Source organism: Delphinapterus leucas, chromosome 17, assembly GCF_059928025.1.
Source record: "Delphinapterus leucas isolate spDelLeu-1000000601 "Yukka" chromosome 17, BTC_Dleu_Yukka2, whole genome shotgun sequence".
NCBI classification, from domain to species: domain Eukaryota; kingdom Metazoa; phylum Chordata; class Mammalia; order Artiodactyla; family Monodontidae; genus Delphinapterus; species Delphinapterus leucas.
Genome location: NC_143145.1, coordinates 12,118,981 through 12,131,617, shown reverse-complemented (window position 1 = coordinate 12,131,617; position 12,637 = coordinate 12,118,981). Strand labels below are relative to the sequence as shown.

General features: G+C 41.9%; 1 long non-coding RNA gene across 18 annotated transcripts in view; it reads left to right on the top strand.

The window, feature by feature from the left end:
- The window catches only part of LOC111164421 (uncharacterized), a 402,877-nt gene that overhangs the window by 334,719 nt on the left and 55,521 nt on the right, over positions 1-12,637 (top strand). The gene's annotated exons all lie outside the window — the stretch shown is intronic.

Below are 12,637 nucleotides of genomic sequence, written 5' to 3'. Positions count from 1 at the left end.
TGTATAAAACATGACACGTCACACATCCTAAGAAGGATTAAGCCCATGTGAGCTGATCACATGTTTGCTAGACTCTGATGCACATCACTGAGGGCCCATGCACCGCACACCTTTCTGTTCTTCCATCCTTAGAGTTTTGACAATGACTCTCCTTATGGTTGCAACATGGCTGCCTCAGCTTCAAGAATCATGTCTTCTTCTTAAGACATTGCTTCAGATAAGAAAGGAGGGAATGTGTGTGAAGAGGGCTCCTTTCATGTATTAGGGAGGGAATCTTTCCAAGAAGGCCTCCTCCTTACGTGCCATGGACCAGAAGTATGTCATATGTCGAGCCCCAAACCCGTCTCCAGCAAGGCGAGTGCAGTTACTACGATTAGCTGTAAAGCATCGTGATTCATCCACTGGGTCTGGAACAAGGAAAGGGTCATGGCCATGGGGCAAGCAGTACTTTCTTTGGCATCTCTCTTTCCTTCTCATGGCTAGAGAACATGTCTGTTTTGTTCACAGTTCCTAATGCAGTGCCTGACCTAAAACAGGCACTCAATATATATTTGTTGGGGAATGAATAAAGTAATGGATGAATATACTGACTAGGTTGGCCTTTTTTCTCATTTATTCTGATTTCCTCATTTCTCTGAGTCTGGCTGTCCTGGAGCTATTCTTCCTGTCTGAAGATGAGCCCTCCTAAATTTGGTAACATGGTAAGAAATGAATCTGACCTATCACAGTGCTCATTTGCAGCCTTTGGTGTGGGTTGATCATTGTGGTCAAGGAGAGGACATTCAAGGCCTGCTTGCACGGGTATGACCAAGACCATTCTCGGCAAAATGAAAAATCACGGTACCTTGTTCTCTTTCATCTTCTCTCTGGGCAGTTTCCTATGGCTTTTCAAGCTCATCTATTAGAATGTCAACAAAATCACAGAGATCTGCAGAAACTATTACAGAGAGACGGTTTGAAGTCACCAAGCACCTTGGAAACATTACTTTATTAAGCATTTAATGAGATAATTATAAACCTCTTCCACTGAGCTCATAGCTCAAAGTGTCTAAGCACCCCCTCTAGGTATCACTTAGTTCATCCAGTTTGAATGAAGGAGTAGAAAATATTTTCTTGTAAGTAGGTGATTCTCCTGGATTTTTCATGATTTCAGTCTTGTTTGCCCCCCATTATTGGGTCAAAATGGGCACTTTTATGCTTCATTCTAGAGTATTCTTGGGAAGGAGATAGAATGATAGAGTGATTGTCTAATCTCAGTTGAATCTCATCTCTATCACTTACTAGCTGTGACTCACTGAGTAAGTTGCTTAATATCTCCAAGCCTCAATTTTCTCATTTGCAAAATGGGGCAATAATTGAGGGTGTTCTGGCACGGTGTTTGCAGCAAAGTACGGGTGCAATAAATGCTATTATCGGTAATTGCTTTTTGCCACAACATGTTATGGTCTTCAGTCTGCCATTGAAATGAGCAGCTTTTACAAAGACAGCTGTAAATTTGTCATATTTGAAAAACAGATATTGCTCTTTGGGAAACCCCAATGTCCGTCCAATAATTGTGAGGCAAAGAATACATCTGTATTGTTGGCGTGGTTCTGGGCACTGGGATTATATTCAGAACCTGACGGGGCCTTTCAGGTTGCTGAGAGTGACTGACCAGTCAGCTAAGGGTGGTTGAAAAATACCCATGGAATTGACGTCTATTTGTTTTGCGTAAATGAGCTTCTTTAGGTTGAGTTGGCTAATCGTGTCAGTCAACTGGCCACTTCAGGTTTCCTGAGTTGATTCCGTCCTGCGGTTGGGTGTGAAAGATGAGGTTATGTAATGTGGCAGCATGGGAGACATAGAGGACCAGGGGCTGGACGATGTCTGTCTTCACCGTGCTGTCCACTAATGCATGGTCACTTCATCAAGTCACCTCAGCATTCTAGGACCTCTGACCTCTAAAGTGAGAATTTAGTACCCACCCATATAATTTAGCTGGTTACTGCAGAGTAAAGATGAGAGGACTTTGTTGTGGTAACTATTATTACTGTTACTCAGCGGGGTCTGAGAGGAGAGTTTCTTCAGATGCCAGAAATTCCTTGGGTGAAGGACTGTGAGAACACTTGTCTTTCTATGATCAGTTCTTTCCAACTTTCTGGATAAAATTCACACTAAATGTAAGAGGAGCTATTAAAAAATATCTCTGACTGGATCACCTGGAACTCTGAATGGACTAATGTGGAAGTTTGGTTTCTGAGAAGCACACACTAGGACAGGAAGAAATGCCCAAGAGATTTGTTGGAGGAAACACCTGTGAAGAAAGAGGAGGAAGTAGAGGAGGCAGGGAGAGCTTTCAGACCCCAGTGCAAGTCTCACACCTGTGAAAGGAGAGGGGGAAGGAGGAATTGGGGAGAAAGAATCTCACATCGGAGTGCACATCTAAAATCTAGTATTTGGCTAGCCAGTGGGAGTCCTTGAGCCCAAACTGCCCATGACAGCAGTTCTCTGTCGTGCAGAAATGGGCTACGGCTAGTCACCTTGCCATCCTCAGTCATTTGCAGGGAGCATCCCTTGGGGGTGGGGTGTGTGGTCTTGGCACGAACGCAGTAGCGGGCCCAGCAACAGGGCATTTAGTCAACTATGCTTCTCATCGCAGAAGAGTTGAGCAGTACGTTTTCATGGCCACCCACCAGATTGTCAGAGGTTTTCTCTTTGCAACACAGATCTTAAGGTGTTTGAAAAACAAACCCAAACATTTGTGATAGTGTAGGTTTTGCACCCCAAATCAATGTTCCATTCTGTCCCTTGACTTTCACTTCCCCCTCTGTTTCAGCTAGACCAATCATGTTGAAAACCCCACCCAGGTTTGTAGAGTTCCTCATTTGACAAATAAAAAAAATCTGTGTGTGAATAAGTCACATGAACTTCCTTTGTTTTACCTCCTCAATGAATTATGATTTACTCTCTTGGGTTTCCTATGTTTTCCGCTTCTTTACACATCCGTCACTCTTTTAGATGGAAAAGGTCACTGAGGTCAGTTTGCTTCTCTGCCTTCCAGTCGGACCAAATGGACCCAGTTATCCAAAGGGTTTGGACAAGAAGCAGATCATCCAAAAAGATGTGTGATAGAAGGGAAGAATTCTAAGGAGGTAATCCACAGATGATGAGAGGGAGGCACTGGACGTGTTGTAGGGTTTGCTGAACGTACAGCATTCTTGCAATATGTCATCATCATGGGATACTGCCTGGGTGATCACTGAGGGACTGCACTAGGATTTTGACTCTAGAGTCAAAGAAAATGGTTGTTTATTAGATGGTTGCCTTCTTTCAACAGAAAATAGGTTATTTTTCCCATTGAAAAATAAGTTTTGTTGATGGAGATTGTTTCAGAGACTAGCCAGACACTCCCTAGACCTCCTTCCTCTTCCTCTGAGCATAGCACTGGATGAAATTTCCTGCCTCCTTTATAGTTAGATGTGGTTGTGTAATCAAGTTACAGCGAATAACAAATGGGCAGAAATGGTGAATATCACTTTCAGATCTGTCGTCCTTGCCAGGAAATTCTCATGTTCTCTCCCATCCTTTGCCTGCTGGTTGGATGCAGAGGGTCCAGTGGAAACTCCAAGGTCCTAGAAAATGTCAGAGCCATTGAATAAAGGAGCCAGGGTCTCTAGTGGTCATGGCTCATAGGCCCAGCCACTCCACAGCATGTGGGATCTTCCTGGACCGGGGCACGAACCCGTGTCCCCTGCATCGGCAGGCGGTCTCTCAACCACTGCGCCACCAGGGAGGCCCCACAGCCGAATTTTTGAGTAAGTCAAAGCAGTTGTCTTATCCAGATAAAACAGAGAGTGTGTGGACGCTGTTGATGAAGAATCATGCCAAAGGAAGGGAGACCTGGTGGAAGGTCAGTGAGCTCAATTCGGCAAGCAATGTTTGAACGACATCTTGAGTGGAGCACCGTGCTCAGTCTTGAGACTAAGGGTGAGTGAGACGTGTTTGCTGCCCTCAAGGGCTCAGTGCTATAGATACAGACTTACGGTACAGCTCGACAAGGCAACAGCTATTCGTGCAATGTACAGAAGAAGCTAGGAGCCAGAAAAATTAACTTCCCCTGGGAATGGGGTGCAGGAGTGGATTCTCAGAGGTGGCACCTGACCTGGGCTTTGAAGATTAACAAGGTGGGTAAGGACCCAAGCAGCTGTGCAGGGAGCATTTCTGGCAGAGAGAGGAAAAGAGAAGAGCAGGGATGAGACGGACACCAATTCACCGTCCCTTATGTATGACCTTGAAATCTAATATACTGTGAAAAGCAAAATTTTGTAACCCATTTTGGGTAAAAACTGAGCTGACAAACTTATTTGTCAGTAACACTTGCCTTGAATTGCCACGAAATTATCTGTACCCTTTATTTATCCCACTTAGTGTGGGTATTCACATGCTTCACTGCAGAAATATTAATGTGTTTGGTTATGGGGTATACCCTAGTCCCTGCTCAGGTATTTCATAACTTCTCTATACTCACTACATTACCTCTCTAAAATCTAAAAATGTGATGAATGACACACCAGGATTCGAGTTTTTAGAACTGTGCTGATAAGTTACCTTTGTGGGGTGTTTACCATCACAAAGTGCTTATGATCACATCGGGTGGACGGCTTCTTTCTACAACATGGAGTCACATGGCGGTTTTCCAGCCCTCCAACTTCACCTGGCATCACCCCCATCTCTCTTGCTGGGCCACATTGGCCTCCTTTCTGTTTTGCGAATCAGCCCAGTGTATTGCAAGTCTCAGGGCCTTTGCGCTAGCTGTTCTCGCTGCTTTGAAAACTCTCCTTCTGGCCCATTACGAATCTCATTCTCGTTCTTGAGGTCTCCAGTTTCACGTCTGTTCCTCAAAGAACCTTGCCCTAAGTCTACTGCAAATGGTGGCCTTCATCACAGCACTTATCACAGTCTATAATTATTTTGTTTATTTCTTTGTTTATTACACATCTCCCACTTAATGTAATGTCCAAGGTGGCAGGACCCCTGCTTGCTCTTCACAGCTGTGTTCCTGATGCCTGGTGCGATATTTGTAGAAGGAATGGATGAATATATCAATGAACAGCCTATAAAACTCAAATCCTTTCTAAGTCTATGAGCTCCTTGCTGTCAGGGTTTTTGTCTTAGGGTGATGACATATAATGGAAAGACCATAGGTTTTGTTCTATGATCAGACATAAATTTGCTGTGTGACCTTGGGCAAATTGTACCACCTCTCTGAGCCCAGGTTTCTCTTTTTTTGCCTAACGAAACTAATAACAGTACCTCTCACATGGGAATGTAAGTGACAGAATGATAATAAATGTAAAATTTCAGCATGTTGCCTGGCACATTGTAGGTGCTTAATAAATGCTGGATGAAATGAGTGAATGAGCCTGAGGAAGACACAGAAGCCTTTGCTCCTTTCCCTGCCCTCACACGGTGCTCCTACCCCTATCTAGCCATAAAGGATCCAGGTGAGATTAGGTAGATGGATAAAGGATTGGAACCTCACAGCAAACAAGCCAACATTGAGCACTTACTGTGTGCAGCTGCTGGGTTAGGGACACCATAGGACAAGTGGAGATGACTGTGGCATTTCAGCATGGCATTTAGCGTTTGAAGATATTGGTGGACGGAGACGTGTGGGTGAGAAACAGCATATGGTCAAAAGGCATGGTCACAGGATGAGAATAGTGGTTTGGGGAATATTGAGGAATCTAGGATGTGAGAAAACAGAGGGAAAGGCATAGCTGGAGAGTTGGTTGAGCTCAAATGCACGAGGATTCTGATTGCCGAGCTGAGGAAATTGGACTTGATTCTGTAGGTAATGGTGAGTCAATAAAGGCTCTTGAAGAGAGAAGAGAAATGACCCGGCTAGCAATAGGAAGGATGAACTGAGAAGAAAACCCTGAAATGGCCCCAAAGCAGGCAGTCCCTCTCAGTGGATTGGGTCAAACACCTTTGTCAATAAACGAGGGTTATAACATCTTTCATTTCATTTTCAATCAGTGCAGGGACTCTCTAATAGTGGACCACTGGGAACTAGAATTGTTCTCTTCCCTGTGGGGAGAAACATAGGAAGCTGAGGTTTTGATCCCTGTCCCAAATGTTCTTACTTCAGTAGAGGGGAGAAGAGTCATGCTTACCTATTAAGTCACATTTGTTCAATCAACTCGCAGTTTTCGAGCTCCTGTCACAAGTCAGCACTGTGCTAATGGCAGGGGTGTAAGAATAAAGGCATGTCACCTGTTCTCAATGGGTTTCACAATCTACTGGGAGAGGAACACAGTGACTGCAGTGGGTGGCTAAGAGCCACCAAGAATGGAACCAAAAGTGATACGAAAATTTAGGAAGAGAAAACGAGTCATAGGGGCTGAAGTAGTGGAGAAAGACTTCTCAGAGCCCATGGACTTCAACTTCAAACTCATTCAAGGGATTTTGAATGACTGCTTTGGGGAACAACACAGAAGAGTAGGAAGACAGCATTGTATAGAGTAGGAGAATGAACATTTTGGAGTCTGACTACCTGGGTGGTATGGATTCTGAGTCCACTTCCTACCTGTGTAATAGTTAACTAGAGAAATCACTGTCTTTCCTAGTCTCCTCACCTGTAAAATGGGAAAATGGGGGAAACTCACTAGTACGACTGTGGAAAGCATAGAGCAGGTGTCAGCAAACATTTTCTGTAAAGGATCAGATAGTAAATGCGTTAGGTTTTGCAGGCCATGTGGTCTCTGTTGTAGCTACTGAACTCTCCCACTGCAGTGTGTTATGACCTGCATATTTGTGTCTCTCCAACATTCATATGTTGAGACCCTAAACGCCCGATGTGATGGTATTTGGAGGTGGGGCCTTTGGGAGGTAATTAGGTTTAGATGAGGTCATGAGTATGGGGCCCACATGATGGAATTAGTGCCCTTATAAGAAGACAAAGAATTACTCTCTCTCTGCTCTTCACCATGTAAGGACACAGTGAGAAGACAGCTGTATATGAACCAGGAAGAGGGTTCTCGCCAGACACTGAATCTGCCAGCACATTGATCTTGAACTTCCTGGTCTCCAGAACCTTGAGAAATAAATTTCTGTTAAGTCACTGGTCTACGGTATTTTGTTACAGCAGCCTGAACTAAGACAATGTGGAACACATTGTAGACAATAGATAAATGAATGGTTATGTCTGTATGCTAATACAATTTTATTTATGGACACCAAAATTAGATTTCACATAATTTTCACATGTCACAGAACATCATTATTATTTTGATTCCCACTCCCATCATTTAGAATGTAAAAATCATTCTTAGCTCTTGGCTGTACAAGTGGTGTGCTGGATTTGTTGATTTGGTCTACAAACTATAGCTGCTGGCCCCTGAGATATATTATAGAGCAAAGGGTTCTAAAGGTTAGCTGTTATTATTGTTAATCCCACTTATCATATAGGAAAATGGACTTTAGAGAATTCATAAAAGACCCTGGACAAGAAAGTCAGTCCTGTGGCTCTTCGTCAAGTGCTCCGCCCAGTGAAGGGGGAAGAAGGGCACGATTCAAGGTAACCGGCTCTGGGTTCCTTCCTCCCCTCGAATTTCTCTCCACTTATCATCTCTCTTTACATATTATTTTTAGAACTCTCAAAATGGCAGCCACAAGAAGGCAGAATATCCAAAACAGAAGAAAAAAGGAACTAAGATGAAGGGAAATACCTTTTTCAGTGAACACTAGTTATTTACTTTGAATTCGGCCATTAATCCTAGGATGGAAATGAACCAAAATTTACCCAAAGACACATGAGTATGAAGAGTTAAAAGAAAAAAGTATGTTTTGGATTTTTTTACTTTAAAATACATTTAAAAAATTTATTGGAGTATAGTTGATTTACAATGTTGTGTTAGTTTAAAATACATTTTTGAATTTAATGGTCTGTGATTTGCTCCCCTCTCTTAGCTCAGCCAGCTTCCGTAGTACCTTTGTCCTCCTCATCTTCTGGGGAACAATGGATGTTGCAAATAAAAGTAGGTGTAAATCACTGTGCAAATAAAATGAATAAATATGATGTGCCTGGAAACAGAGCTTAATTTGAAGTGGCCTTCTTCCCTTAGCCTGGGGAAATGCATATCCTACATTTGTGTGTTGCCTTGGTTTTTTGAAGGCTTCCGTGTACAGTTAGCTCATTTGTTTTTTGCGAGTCTTTTTAATTGTAAAAAAGGTGTTTGCATGCTCTCCAAATGTACCATTTCTTCTTCTTCCACCCCAGGGTAAATCAAAATAAATTGTATTGTCAATGAATCACAATGAACTTTCCCTTAGCTGGTTGCCCTGCCCCTTCCTAGTCTTTAATCAAACCACATTCAGGGTCATCTTTCAGAAGCACACATGCTTAACATCCTTGTGTAGCTCTCCATCTGAAGATTTCTCTACCTTTCCAGTTACATCTCCTTTTCCACTGTGGACTCGGCACTCAAGTCACTCCACAGTTTACAGGAGTCAATGCTTCCTCACATCTTTATGCCTTCTTTCACACTGTTTCCTTGGAATTGAATGCTTTCCATCCAAGAATCAGCCTACCTTGAGTGCAGACCAGAGAGGACAAAGGATGCAATCTGAGGAAGTTCTATAGCCACCAAGTCTCTCAGTTTTCCCTCACTCCTTTCAAACCCCAGTTTCGTCTATTATTTTGAAGAATGAGAAATCCAAGAGTGGGAGTACCAATCCACGTTACAGTCTCAGATGTATGGAGCATCTGCTATGTACTGGGTGCTGGGAATATACAGCAATGAATCATCCTTCAGTGAGCCTGCAGGTAGCAGGGAAGATAAGGCCAGTCCATGAATTCCCAGAACACCAGGCAGGAAGTTATAAGAAGAAGATGTATAAATAGAGGGTTCCATATAAAGCTCAGAGGAGGGAAAGGCTATATTAAGCTGGAGCAATCAGAAAAGACATGTTGGAGCATTTGCTATGTGATTTGGACCTTGGAAACGAGAAAGATTTGAATAAGTGAAGATGGTTTGGAAAGTGGAAGAGTGTTGATGCCAGAAGTTCATTCCACGCAAAGCCAAGGAGGTGGAAGAGAGCTGGGCTTTCAGAGAGAACAAAGAGACTCAGCTTCTGAAGAGCGAGAGCAGCTGAAGAAATAAGAGGAAAGATGGATCAGGACCAGGTAGCGGAGGAAGCAAAGGTGTTAGCTGATAACTCACCCGCAGATCCCCAGACAACAAGCCAGCTGCACACTCAGAAAGTTTTCCTTCTGATTCAAGCTGGCAAAAGAGGTTGCCTGGCAGGGGTACCCCAGAACTTCATCAGAATGCTGCTTGTCTACTTTTAGACAATCAGTACAGTGGTGCCAATACTTTAGAGCTGTATTAAAATGCTTTTGTTAACTTTGGACTTGTATTGAGTTTATTAGAAACGTGCACCCTGAAATGAGAGTTAGGGACCACTTGCTGATAAGACCCCAATGCTGAACAGAAAAAGCCAGAGTAAATGTCAAGTTATTCTGTGTGTACATGTGTTCACCTCTTGCAGAGAAATCATAGAGCTTTGCTAATGTCATGCTCCCAGATGGCTTTTTAAACGTGGGAATTACAGATACATGAGCAGTAAAAGAAAACTGTACATGAGAATGAAGATAATCAAAGAATTACCTTTATTTGGACATTTTCTATGTAAGACGGTATTATGTTGGCCAGAGATGGACCTTGACTCCCGGGCTGATCAGACTCTAATTAGATCCTGAGTCCCACCACCTATCACAGCTTTTCTCAAATGGTAAATGGATTACTTCTTAATTCTTGTCAACAAACATTTTCTGGTCCCCAACTAGGCATCAAGAACTGTGCTATACGCTAAAGTAGGTGGAGGAATGAAATGAAATTAAAATCGTCTTACTTCTTGACGTCCTTGCTGTCTATTGGGGTAGACACAGATCCACAGACCTTTTGAAAGCAATGTATTAAAGGATCAGATGGCAGTAAGCACAGGTGCCGTGGGAGCCCTGAGGAGGAACATCTCCTTAGTCTGGACTAAAGATTTTGAGGAGGGCCAGGGGGAGTGTTGACTGAAGAAACTGACACATCGGTACAATTAGAATCTTCTCTCCTGTTGGTCCAGCTTTAAAATCACAGCATCTCAAAGCTGGCTATCCTCGAAGTTAGAGCACCTATCAAATTTAATTGTCATCCCTTGCTTCACTGTCTGAGCTATGGTAAACTTCAAAGGACTTCGACTGTTTCTATTTTGTGCATGATGTGTCTCCACCACATAACAGTATCTGATGCCTAATAGGTTCTTGTAAATATGGGTTGTGTGTTAAGGAAGAAAATATTAGCCTAGGAATTTTCACCCTCACTCTCCAAGCGCTAAGGGGAATTCTGCTGTAATATTTAATGCATTCCTAATTCTGAGCCAAGTCTGGAAGGAAATGACAAAAGAAGGAAAAGCAAGTTAGAATGTTGGACCAAAAGGAACTTGGAAATCAGCTGATTCTATGCCTCATTTCTACAGATAGAAAATGGAAATTCAGAGAAGTTATATTGTAACTGTTAGTGCAATGTCACCCATGTAATTAGCAGCAGAGCGGGTCTAAACACAAGGTATCCTGATTGCAGTACTCCTTTCCTGTGAGGCATACGTATTATTTTTCTATCAGTTACAGATATGTAGGGAGGGAAGTGCAAAGGATTCTGGAAAGGGCTTATTTCTTTTGCCACCGTATAGAATAGTCTGGATCCTAAAGGAGCTTCACGTTGCAAGGAAGGCTTTGTTTAACAGAACATTTTGTGTGATAGGTTTATCCTCTACAAAACCCCCACATTTTAAAGGATGTGTTCTCCCATGCTAAGTAGTTGCTTCTGGCAGGAGCGTCTTCTACTTTATAAAAAAAAGACCCCTTCTCTTGCTTTCATCTGATGTCTCAGTAAGGCCCCAGAGGGAAATGTTGGGAACAAATGCTTGTTCGAGCTGTAATATTCCCTTGAAAAGTGAAGCTTGAAATCCTTTAGGGAGCCCAGTGTTCTTTCAAAATTGATTTTGACATTGTAGAACTACATCCTAACTAACTTCCGTGCCAAAGTATGTTGTGACTGGTGTTTGGATAGTTGAAAGACTATTTAAAAAATAAGTTTTCATATCAAGAGCAGAAGAACAAATGGTTTGTATGCTGTGACCTGGGGATTATCCTTAAAAAGCGTTTTCTAAAGTGGTTATAGGAAGAAATGATGAGAGTAAAAGATTACTTGGCAGGTATGAGATACTGTCCTAATAGAAAAGATTAAATGAACCCCCCACCCCCGCCAAAGAAAAGCACCAGGGAAAAACAAAATAAGAAAACTTGTTATTGTATTATCAACAATAAAAATCCATGATTTCTAACATTTATTAAGCACTCGCCATATGCCGGGCACTGCTGTAAGCCCTTATAGGAATTAATGCCTCTAATCTTCCCAACAACCCCATGAGGAGGGTGCAGTTGATATCCTCATTTTAAAAAGAGTGAAATGAGGCACAGAAAACTACTGTAACTTGCTGGAGGTTACAGTCTAGGAAGCAGTGGAGTTCACGTTCAAACATAGGGAGTCGGGCTCCAGAGTCCATGTATTTTTTATTTTTTAAGTTAAAAATTTAAATACCAAACTAACATGTGTCCTGTGGGCACACCTCATGATCCCAAATTCCACTTAACATGAATGGACAGGTACGCATACAAATATTTACGTACAAGGATGTTCAGCAAACCATTACTTCCAATAATGGAAATTGGAAACAATCCAAATACTGAACAATTAGGGGTGTATTAAGTGCTCAGTTGAAAAAATGGAAAAAAGAAAGCAAAACACAGAGAAGAAAATGAAATCCCTCATAATCCCTATACTCTGAAATAACCAGGAAGAAATTGCTGAGCTTGTCTTTCCAGCTTTCTTCTATATTTTGTTTCTGATACAAAATTGGGATCATACTGGATATATTGCTCTATGATTTGACTTTTCTATGCAGATAGCATTATAAATCCTTTTCAAGCCACTAGTTATTCTTCTACCACTATTTTAATGGCTTCAAGGTGTTCCTTTATTTGTACATATCATGATTTATTTAAACGTTTTATTGTTGGATCTGTGCTCTTTTAACCATTATTCTATGATGCCTTAATGGATGGTAACCCACTGATCTCTAAAAGTAGCACAGGCTCTCTAACTTGGAGCTCAAGACATTGAATGATTTGCCCTAACTATTCTAATTTAATCTTCCTGTCTTTTATAATTCACTGACCCTGAATTATAGAATCATTTGTTCTAGAAGTGTAACTGGGCATCTCTTACAGCACTCGTGCAATTCCTCTTATGGCATGAGCAGGTCTACCTAATGATCTAGCTATATTCTACTAGGCTGAAAACTTATTGCAAGCAGAATGTCTGCCTGAATCAACTTCCTAAACACATATGAGAGAATTGTGTCATACACTTAATAGATGCTCAGTAAGTGTTTATGGAATAAATGAAGGTCATACATATTATTTTTAACAGTGTAAAAATTTCAAATATCTAATGATGGGGGCAAGTTGAATAAACTATGACATGCTGGTATAAAGAATTTTGAACAATAATTAAAAGGAGAAACACAACAAAAGAGAAAAGGT